We start from the raw sequence: 12052 nt of genomic DNA, 5'->3' as shown, positions 1-12052 counted from the left end.
ACAGGATCCCCACCTACCTCCACTCACTTTCTTCTCTCAATCATCCTCTCTTCCCAATAAACACTCTTCCCCAAAACCCTTCACCTATCACCTCCATCCCTCTTCCCTATTAAACCTTCACCACTCACATCCACCCACTCTTCCCAATAAACCTACCTCATAAACTCCACCTACCTTCAAAATTCAAAACCAATTTCCCACCCAAATCCACCCATATGGCCGAACCAATACCCCCCCTCCCTTCCCTATATAAAGCCCTCCATTCTTCATCAAATTCACACAACAACACCCCTCTACACCCTTCTTGGCCGAAACACTTCCCTCTCTCTCCCTCTCCATATTTCTTCTTCTTCTTCTATCACTACAAGAAAAATACCCATTCAGCCACACTTTTTTTAAGCTACATTTGAAAAGCGTAGCCTATTCTATGAATAGGCTACGCTTTTCTCTGTGTTGCCTTTTTATAAGAGAAAAGGATACACAATTGCAGCATCATTTAAAAAGTGTAGCCTTGGGTATTATAGAAATCACTTATAAAGTGTAGCCGTAAGTTAATATCTATAGGTTCACTTTTCATATCAAAGAGGACGCTTTTAAAGGGTAGCCTATTTGTTAAATTTTGGGTGCATTTTAAAAGCGATGCCTAATGTATCTAGAGTAAAAAATTTGACACTTAGTGAAATTTTTTCCTCTTTTTCCTGAAAGCAAACTCATCACACTTAGTAAATTTTTGTGATTCAATTCCCTCCAAATGTCACTCAATCACCTTCGTCCCCTTTCGTAAACCCTCAGTCTCACTTTTTCCTGAAAGCTCACTCATCACCTTCATCACCTTCATCGCGAAGTAGAAGCCCTCGCCATCGTTGCCCTGCTCACCATCAGTCTCACTTTTTCCTGAAAGCCCTGCTCACCATCGTTGCCCCCCACTCACTCTCTTCGCTCGCCATTAACCCTCTCACTCTCGCTCTCGCCACTGACCCTCTCACTCTCGCCATTGACCGTCGTCGCCCCCCACGCACCACTCACCACTCTCCACATTGCTGCACTACTGACCGTCGCTGTGCCGCCCTCACCATCGTCGCTGCGCCGCCTCACCACTGTCATCACCCCCAAATCAGAGAAAAGCGTTTGCCATCATAACTCACCACTCACGGCGTCACCACTCACCACTCCAGGAAGACTCTGCGCTCACTCATCTTCCCCACTCATCTTCATCGTCGCTTCTCTTCGCTGCGCGGTCACATCACGAAGACTCTGCGCTCAACTGAAAGCTTTCTTCATTCGCGAGGTTAGGGTTCTGATTTTAGGTTTCAATTTGGGGGCTTTGGTACAATAATCTGTGACATCGTGAATTGATGAACATGCATGCTATTGTTGCAGCGCAGGAGAACTCGTGAATTTAGGGGTTTTATTCCATTAACACAGGTGAGTTTGACCATGATTAGTTGCTGCGCAGGAATACCAAGATGAGTTGCTTATTATGTTTGTTGCTTATTATTAGTTTTCTTTTTCTTTCAATTGTACTAATTAATAGTTTCAAGTACTGTGTAGTTTCAATTCTTATTATTAGGTCTCAAGCTAAATTTGTTGGATTTTTGATGAACTCAAAATAAAATAAAATATGACTGTGAAAGTCTGATCCCTTAAATAATGTGTGAATTACCTGGAAAATGTTCTGCTTCAACTGATGGATGGCTTCATCGTTCTCTCTTTAGAAAATGTATAGGTAATAATTGAAATTGAAGAGTTCATAACAAATCTGTACTATTCTTTTGTTGTTACTTTCTAAGTGTTTGTGAAATTGTTTGTGTGTGTGTGTGAGAGTGAGTGAAATAAGGACTTGTTCTGAGTAGTTTTCTTTTAGGAAGTGTTTGGATAACAATGGTTCGAATTTGTTGAATTGTTTGTATGTAGGGATGAGCAAGGAATCTGAGGCATGCTGGTGTACTTTTTGATTCTTTGGCTAGGAGGAGGGATATTCATGGGGGTTCAATTAACAAGGCTCAATTGAAGGACTTTTGGGACCAGAGTTTTGATTCCAAGCTCAGAACCGTCTTTGACATGTAACTAATTCATTACCTCTTTACTTAATTTTAGAACTAGGAAAAGAAATTGGTTGGTATTTTCTTTAATTCCCACCATTAAGTATGTTAACCTTCATTTGGAATAATGCAGGGTTGATAAAGATGCAGATGGAAGAATCACCAATGAAGAAATTAAAGAGGTTTATATGAATTTTCTTTTTAAATTCATCAACAGAAAAATTAGAATGAAGATAATGAAGTAGTTTTTATCGGCAACCTTTTTTCCTTTCCTAGCTTTGCATTTCGTTCCCATGAGAATAGGAGTTTCCTTGATCATCACAAATGATCAATTCTGTTTTCAGAGCATCTGCCTTAGTGCCACAACAAACAAACTCTCAAACATACAGCAGCAGGCTGAAGAATATGCAGCTTTGATCATGGAAGAACTAGACCCTGAAGAGACGGAATTTATCATGGTATTTACATCATCCTATTTCAGATCATTTTGGTATAAAACTTATCAAATTAAGTAAAATTAGTCATTATTATAGTTTTACATACAGATAAGTACTTATATTTCAAATCATAACTCATAAGTATGAAGTTGATTTATATTTAAGATGATGAGAGGGACTGATTTCACTTGTATTTAGGAAATTAGATCAAATCCATAAGAGAAATTTGACATAGACCAACATCATAAATAGCTAACTCTAGAAGTGACTAGAAATTTATTTGAAAAAAAATTTAATTTGGGGGTTTTTAGGGTTATAGGTTTTTTTTTGGGTTCTGATTCACCAAAAATAGATTAAGCCAGGAGATTCATGTTTGGTCCATCAATTGCATTGGTGATATTGGTGCAAAATTGATATATCTATCTCAATTCATTTTTAATTTACAATTTAGTTTGATAATTCTCATTTTACTGTTTGAAGCAATGCCGTTTTCCCCTTTTGCACTTGAAATTAAGCTGATTGGCATGATTTTGTGAATTTTGCATTCAGCTTTAATGAGAATAATAAAAAACCAACAAGTTGAGAAGAGAAAAAGTAAGTGATCAATCAAATAGATACTGTGGTATTGTATCTTATTTATTTAATTTAATGAGCAGGCTTATTATCTTATGAATCTACTCTGAATTCTGTTTGAGTGAACATTTTTATTTTACTGTATGAATAGTACATGATAGGAGTTAAAGTTAATTTTTTGCATTTATGTTGCTTGCTTCGTTTGAATTTGCTTTTTGATTTTGCATCTTGCTTCTTTTGCCCGAGTATCCTGCTTCAGCTCCCATTTTGGAGGTAGCTTTGTGTGTGTGTGTGTCTGTATTCATTGGGTGTGCAGGTATCTAGATGTATTACTACTAATTTGCTAAATATATCATATTAGTTTACATTTAGAATTGTTTCAGATTCTCTGTGTCCTACTACTTCAGAATGCTGGGCCGAAATCTAAGGATGTCTCTGCATGTTCCTCTTTTGTAAAAGGGAGAGATTAAGCATCAAATTCTAAACAGTATTATCAAGGATTCGGTAAGATTAATAGAGATCAAAAGCAACTAACTTATCCTGTGACCTACAGGTCATGGTAGCAGCCTCATTCATTGGGGCACTAGTTTATGCAATAGCTGCTGTTTTTGTAGTATGTCAGTTCAAAACTAACTAGTATTTTGCTACTAAGTAAAGGGAATATTTGCACTGACAGAGACACAATATACAATACACAATGCACATATATATCCAAATCAGTTAGATATATCTATGTTTATGAGTTACAAAATATAAATCTGATTAACTTGTTTCTAAATTCTTGTTAACAAGTATAGACTTTTTTGACCTGTCCTTCTCTTGTGGTTTTTCTGCTGATATATAATTCAGATTCAGCTTTTATCTCAATTAAAGTAAGTAATCAAACAAGTTCTCCTGGTTCTGTGCACATTGATAATTTGAATAAGGTGAGCTTTTTATAGCCCTTTTATTCTGTTTCTTCTGAACTTCCATCTTTGGTTAATAAATTAGTTACTATATATTTGTGTATAGATACATATATTATTTAACTTAGGTTTAGTGTTTACTTTTTGGTCTCATCCTCAGCCTCTTCTGCGCCCAAAATCTGAAAAAAAAAACTGAAAGGGCAACAACTTGTGTGAAAGTGAATAGGTAGTACTATAGCTTGCTTACCACTGCAAAATCGTGCTTCCTTAAACTTTGAAGCTTGATTATATATAAAAATTTGACCATTACCATGTTTTTGGCATTTAGAAATTTAGGAGTAATATAAAATGTGTAGCATCCCATCACTTTGAAAAAGAAAAAAAAACACCATACAGGATCCTCTAAGTTTTGATTTTGTTTTGGACAATACTTTTAGTTTCATGCAGGAAAGAATGTGGGACTTGGCAAAGACTATACCATCTTCTCCTTGATTGATGGAGTTGTAAAAAATTTAGGCCTGATAGGACAAAGGTTAAGTGAAGCTTTTTACACCATGATTATGTTACTTAGAAAAATTATAGAGAGTACAAATTGAAGCTTAATTATTATGATTTCTTCTACTTCAGGTGAGTGTTTACCCACGAGAAGTGCAACCTGAGAATCCCAATAGCTATAGAGCAAGGAAGAGGGAGTATTTCAGGATGAGGCGCAAACGCAGAAAGGCTAGAGAAGCAGGAGCAGTACTTTAACCCCAACTGGTGCTAGCTTCTGTTCCTGATGTTACCATCACTAATCTAGTGTGCTGATACATGTGTAAAATCCCCCTGTACCTGTGATTCCCTTATAGCATTGTATTCAGTTTTGTTTTGAATTTTGAAACAGAAAACTAATTATGCTTTTATGTATTATTCTTGACATTTCCTTTTGTTCAATAATTTTCTGTTTGATGATGAGTTCTCACACTTCCCACCTTCACAAGCTAAGCTAAATTGATATACATTGATATCACCGGGTCATTCACCCTTCTGATTAATTTTTTTTTTACTTTGGGTCCCTAACTTTAATTATTTAACCATTTTTCTTATTCTTATTCATCTTTTTCAGGCAGCTAACCTCCACGAAAGGTTCGAGCAACACAGACACGTGGTTCGTTTCTCATCCAACATTACATTCTTTTTAATTAGTGCTAAATTAAGACTTGAAATATGTTGCATTTGACTATTTCCTACTACAATACTTGTTATTTGTTATAGTGCTTATTCTTGATTTGTATGTGTTGAATTATGAAATTGAAGTGATCAATGTGACTAACAGGATTTGTTAAATGGCATTTGTGCTTCCAAGAAAAGCAAGGTTCGATTTAAAATAAATGACATTTGTGCTTCCAAGCTTCATTTGCAATTGCATTTTGCCATAGCCATTGCTTACTCTCCTTTATTTGCAATGAGAATAATAGAAAAGCAACAAGTTTGTTTTCTTGTATTTTTAATCTTTAATCTGGTACTTGCAATTAGAACATGTTCTTCATTTGTTGCTCTTGCCAGGCAGACTTTTCAGAATTCATTTGGTTCTATTATTTTGTTTTCTTCATGTGTCGCGAGAATGGTCAAAAGAATATTTGTAAGTAGCCCGGTCATTTCCTTCAACATAATCTTGTATTGATTGCGTATGGTGGTGAATCAGTATGCAAAATCCTTACATGCTTCTCTTTTTGAATTATGATAATCTGCAGCTGTAAGTAGGGCAGTAATTGCTTGGAAATTAGTTCTTGTTGGGAATGAACAAGGGAATGAACACTGCTACAATTGTTAAGGCCAAGAGTTTTCTTGATGGTGATGAAGATCAGCATGAAAAAGATGTGTTTGAGAAGAATAATTTGAAGGTGCTTCAGAATATTTTTTAGTCATTATGCCGAGATTAGAAGATTAATGATTTTTTGTTTGTTAAGTTCTTTTCGGATATAGAGTGCAAACTTTGCATTTTAATTGATATGTGATACAAGTTTTATGTGACTTAAATTATCTCTCCTTAAGATTATGTCTTTGAATTGTGTAAGGATGATTTTTATTATTTAAAAAAATTATTTAGTATCATTATGTGTTTACTTTTATTTTATAATATTTAACTCATTTAATTAAAAATGTAAAATTATATATGTAATAATATTATTAAATATTATGTTGTATAAAAAATTATTAGAATATTATATACATATAGAAAATTAAAAAAAAACAATGAAGGACCTAAGGCTACACTTATAAAGAGTAGCTATGGTTATATAGAAAATAAAAAAAAAGACCTAGGGCTACACTTATATAGAGTAGCTATAATATACAATGCGGCTACGTTTTACAAGTGATGCAGTAGCGTTGAAAAGCGTAGCCTATTCTGGTAAAATTGGAAGCTGAAAAGCGTAGCCTTTGGTCCTGGACAGCATCACTTGAAAAGCGTAGCCTATTCTCAAACGCCAAAAGCGTAGCCCTTGGTGCTGAAAAGCGTAGCCTTTGAGAATAGGCAACGGCCGAATAGGAATCACCCCAAAAAGCGTAGCCGTAGCCCAAAAAGCGTAGCCGTAGCCTAAGGCATCATTTTTTTTCACTTTTGGCTACACTTTTCAAGTGTACCTGAATGGGTGTTTTTCTTGTAGTGTATTCTTTTGTTTATTGCTCGAGGGCGAGTAATATTCTAAGTTTGGTGTGGTAAAAGCATAAGCTTTTTGTTTTTCCATTACCATTGATGGCACCCAAGACCGGAGAATCCTCTAGAAGAGGGAAAGGGAAGATAAAAGCTTCCACATCCGAGTCATGGGAGATGGAAAGGTTCATCTCCAAAGCCCATCAAGACCACTTCTATGATGTTGTGGCCAAGAAGAAGGTGATCCCTGAGGTCCCTTTTAAACTCAAAAGAAATGAGTATCCGGAGATCCGACGTGAAATTCAAAGAAGAGGTTGGGAAGTTCTAACAAATCCCATCCAACAAGTCGGCATCCTAATGGTTCAAGAGTTCTATGCCAATGCAATGATCACCAAGAACCATGATCAAAGTAAGAACCCGGATCCAAAGAACTATGTTACAATGGTTCGGAGGAAATACTTGGATTTCAGTCCGGAGAATGTGAGGTTGGCGTTCAACTTGCCAAATATGGAAGAGAACGCACGCCCCTACACAAGAAGAGTCAACTTTGATCAAAGGTTGGACCAAGTCCTTATGGACATATGTGTAGAAGGATCTCAATGGAAGATTGACTCCAAAGGCAAGCCGGTTAAACTAAGAAGATTGGACCTCAAGCCTATAGCTAGAGGATGGTTGGAGTTTATTCAATGCTCAATCATTCCCACTAGCAACCGGTCTGAAGTTACTATAGACCGGGCCATCATGATCCATAGCATCATGATTGGAGAAGAGGTGGAAGTTCATGAGATTATACCTCAAGAACTCTACAAGGTGGCTGACAAGTCCTCCACTATGGCAAGGTTAGCCTTTCCTCACCTCATCTGCCACCTAGGCAATTCAGCTGGGATTGACATAGAGGAAGATATCCTCATTAAAGAGGACAAGCCCATCACTAAGAAAAAGATGGAGCAAGCAAGAGAGCCCATTCATGGAGCTCAAGAGGCGTATGAATCTCATCACCATGAGATCCTGGAAATGCCTCAAATGCACTTTCCTCCACAAAACTATTGGGAGCAAATCAACACCTCCCTAGGAGAATTGAGTTCCAATATGGGACAACTAAGGGTGAAACATCAAGAGCACTCCATCATGCTTCATGAAATAAGAGAAGATCAAAAAGCAATGAGGGAGGAGCAACAAAGACAAGGAAGAGACATAGAAGAGCTCAAGGACATCATTGGTTCCTCAAGAAGGAAACGCCACCATCACTAAGGTGGATTCATTCCTTGTTCTTGCTTTCTCTGTTTTTCGTTTTCTATGTTATGTGCTTATCTGTGTTTGTGTCTTCATTACATGATCATTAGTAGTTAGTAACTTTGTCTTAAAGATATGAATGTCCTATGAATCCATCACCTCTCTTAAATAAAAACTGTTTTAATTCAAAAGAACAAGAAGTACATGAGTTTTGAATTTATCCTTGAGCTTAGCTTAATTATATTGATGTGGTGACAATGCTTCTTGTTTTCTAAATGTATGCTTGAACAGTGCATATGTCTTTTGAAGTTGTTGTTTAAGAATGTTAAATATGTTGGCTCTTGAAAGAATGATGACTAGGAGACATGTTATTTGATAATCTGAAAACTCATAAAAATGATTCTTGAAGCAAGAAAAAGCAGCAAAGAACAAAGCTTGCAGAAAAAAAAAAAGAAAAAAATAGGCGAAAAAAAAATATAGAAAGAAAAAGCAAGCAGAAAAAGCCAAAAGCTCTTAAAACCAAAAGGCAAGAGCAAAAAGCCAATAACCCTTAAAACCAAAAGGCAAGGGCAAATAAAAAGGATCCTAAGGCTTTGAGCATCAGTGGATAGGAGGACCTAAAGGAATAAAATCCCGGTCTAAGCGGCTAAACCAAGCTGTCCCTAACCATGTGCTTGTGGCGTGTAGGTGTCAAGTGAAAACTTGAGACTGAGCGGTTAAAGTCAAGGTCCAAAGCAAAAAAAGAGTGTGCTTAAGAACCCTGGACACCTCTAATTGGGGACTTTAGCAAAGCTGAGTCACAATCTGAAAAGGTTCACCCAATTATGTGTCTGTGGCATTTATGTATCCGGTGGTAATACTGGAAAACAAAGTGCTTAGGGCCACGGCCAAGACTCATAAAGAAGCTGTGTTCAAGAATCATCATACTGAACTAGGAGAATCAATAACACTATCTGAACTCTGAGTTCCTATAGATGCCAATCATTCTGAACCTCAATGGATAAAGTGAGATGCCAAAACTATTCAAGAGGCAAAAAGCTATAAGTCCCGCTCATATGATTGCAGCTATGTTTCATTGATAGTTTGGAATTTATAGTATATTCTCTTCTTTTTATCCTATTTGATTTTCAGTTTCTTGGGGACAAGCAACAATTTAAGTTTGGTGTTGTGATGAGCGGATAATTTATACGCTTTTTGACATTGTTTTTAGTATGTTTTTAGTAGGATCTGGCTACTTTTAGGGATGTTTTCATTAGTTTTTATGTTAAATTCACATTTCTGGACTTTACTATGAGTTTGTGTGTTTTTCTGTGATTTCAGGTATTTTCTGGCTGAAATTGAGGGACTTGAGCAGAAATCAGATTCAGAGGTTGAAAAAGGACTGCTGATGCTGTTGGATTCTGACCTCCCTGCACTCAAAGTGGATTTTCTGGAGCTACAGAACTCGAAATGGCACGCTTCCAATGGCGTTGGAAAGTATACATCCAGGGCTTTCCAGAAATATATAATAGTCCATACTTTGGCCAAGAATAGATGACGTAAACTGGCGTTCAACGCCAGCTTTCTACCCAAATCTGGCGTCCAGCGCCAGAAAAGGAGCCAAAACCAGAGTTGAACGCCCAAACTGGCACTAAAGCTGGCGTTCAACTCCAAGGAGGACCTCTACACGTGTAACACTCAAAGCCCAGCCCAAGCACACACCAAGTGGGCCCCGGAAGTGGATTTATGCATCAATTACTTACTCATGTAAACCCTAGTAGCTAGTTTATTATAAATAGGACCTTTTACTATTGTATTAGGTATCTGGGATCAGTTGTAAACCATCTTTGGATGCCTGGTTCTTAGATCAGAGGGGCTGGCCATCTCGGCCATGCCTGGACCTTCACTTATGTATTTTCATACGGTAGAGTTTCTACACTCCATAGATTAAGGTGTGGAGCTCTGCTGTTCCTCAAAGATTAATGCAAAGTACTACTGTTTTCTATTCAATTCATCTTATTTCGCTTCTAAGATATTCATTCGCTCTTCAACTTGAATGTGATGAACGTGACAATCATCATCATTCCCTATGAACGCGTGCCTGACAACCACTTCCGTTCTACCTTAGACTAAATGAGTATCTCTTAGATCTCCTAACCAGAATCTTCGTGGCGTAAGCTAGAATGATGGCGGCATTCAAGAGGATCCGGAAAGTCTAAACCTTGTCTGTGGTATTCCGAGTAGGATTCAATGATTGAATGACTGTGACGAGCTTCAAACTCGCGAGTGCTGGGCGTTAGTGACAGACGCAAAAGGAGGGTGAATCCTATTCCAGCATGATCGAGAACCGACAGATGAATAGCCGTGCCGTGACAGGGTGCGTGAGCATATTATTCACTGAGAGGAGGGGATGTAGCCACTGACAACGGTGATGCCCTTGCATACAGCCAGCCATGGAAAGGAGTAAGACAGATTGGATAAAGATAGCAGGAAAGCAGAGGTTCAGAGGAACGAAAAGCATCCCCATTCACTTATCTGAAATTCCTACCAATGATTTACATAAGTATCTCTATCCCTATTCTATTATATTAAATTCGAAAACTCCATGATTATTTTATATCCGCCTGACTGAGATTTGCAAGGTGACCATAGCTTGCTTCATACCAACAATCTCCGTGGGATTCGACCCTTACTCACGTAAGGTATTACTTGGACGACCCAGTGCACTTGCTGGTTAGTTGTATCGAAGTTGTGACAATTATGAATTAAGATCAAAGCACCAAGCTTTGGAGCCATTACCAGGGATTGTTCGAGCCTGGACATCACAATTTTGTGCACCAAGTTTTTGGCGCCGTTGCCGGGGATTGATTGAGTTTTCGGCAAGCTTTTGGTCCGGTAACATCAGTGCCAGATTCCCTTTTGATCCGGCAACAACACCAAGTTTTTGGCGTCGTTGCCGGGGATTGTTTGAGTTTGGACAACTGACGGTTCATCTTGTTGCTCAGATTAGGTAATTTTCTTTTCGTTTTTTTTTTCAAAAAAAAAAAAAAATTTTTCAAAAATATTTTCAAAATTTTCTCCTCTGTTTTCGAAAAAAAAATTTTTCAAAATTTTTAAGAATGAATTCTAGTGTTTCACGAAGCATGTGAAGCCTGGCTGGCTGTAAAGCCATGTCTAAATTCGTTTGGACTGAGGCTTCCACTTATCAGTATATGAAACTGGATGAAATATCAGCTGTTATATGACTGATGGGTATGTCAGGCATGTCATGTCTGAGTTACATGCTAAAGCTTGGCTGGCCATTGGCCATGTCTAGTGTTTTGGACCGGAGCTTTCATTGAAAGCTTGGCTGGCTAGAGAGCCATGTCTAATTCCTGGACTGAAGCTTTAGACTAAGAATGCAAGATTCCTGGAATTCATATTAAAAATTTTGGAATCCTTATTTTTTTCTCTTTTTCATATAATTTTCAAAAAAAAATACAAAAAAATTAGAAAATCATAAAAATCAAAAATATTTTTTGTGTTCTTGTTTGAGTCTTGAGTCATATCATAAGTTTGGTGTCACTTGCATATGCATCTTGCATATTTTTCGAAAATTTCATGCATTCATAGTGTTCTTCATGATCTTCAAGTTGTTCTTGGTAAGTCCTCTTGTTTGATCTTGATGATTTTTTGTTTTGTGTTGTATGTTGTTTTTCATATGCATTCTTGAATTCTTAGTGCGTAAGCATTAAAGAATTCTAAGTTTGGTGTCTTGCATGTTTTCTTTGCATTAAAAATTTTTCAAAGATGTGTTCTTGATGTTCATCATGATCTTCATAGTGTTCTTGGTGTTCATCTTGACATTCATAGCATTCCTTGAATGCATCACATGTTTTGATCTAAAAATTTCATGCATTGCATAATTTTCATGTTTTTCATAAAAATTTCAAAAATCAAAAAAATATCTTTCCCTTTTTCTCTCATCAAATTCGAAAATTTGAGTTGACTTTTTCAAAAATTTTTAAAATCAAATTGTTTCTCATCGAGACACAGCAGAGCTCCTCACCCCCAACAATGGGGTTTAGAGACTCATGCCGTCAGAGAATACAAAGTTTAGATCTAAAATGTCATGAGATACAAAATAAGTCTCTAAAAGTTGTTTAAATACTAAACTAGTAGCCTAGGTTTACAAAAATTGGATAAACTATGATGGATGATGCAGAGATCCACTTCTGGGGCCCACTTGGTGTGTGCTGGGGCCCACTT

Source organism: Arachis hypogaea, chromosome 12 (assembly GCF_003086295.3).
Source record: "Arachis hypogaea cultivar Tifrunner chromosome 12, arahy.Tifrunner.gnm2.J5K5, whole genome shotgun sequence".
NCBI classification, from domain to species: Eukaryota; Viridiplantae; Streptophyta; class Magnoliopsida; order Fabales; family Fabaceae; genus Arachis; species Arachis hypogaea.
This window is presented reverse-complemented; position numbering follows the sequence as displayed.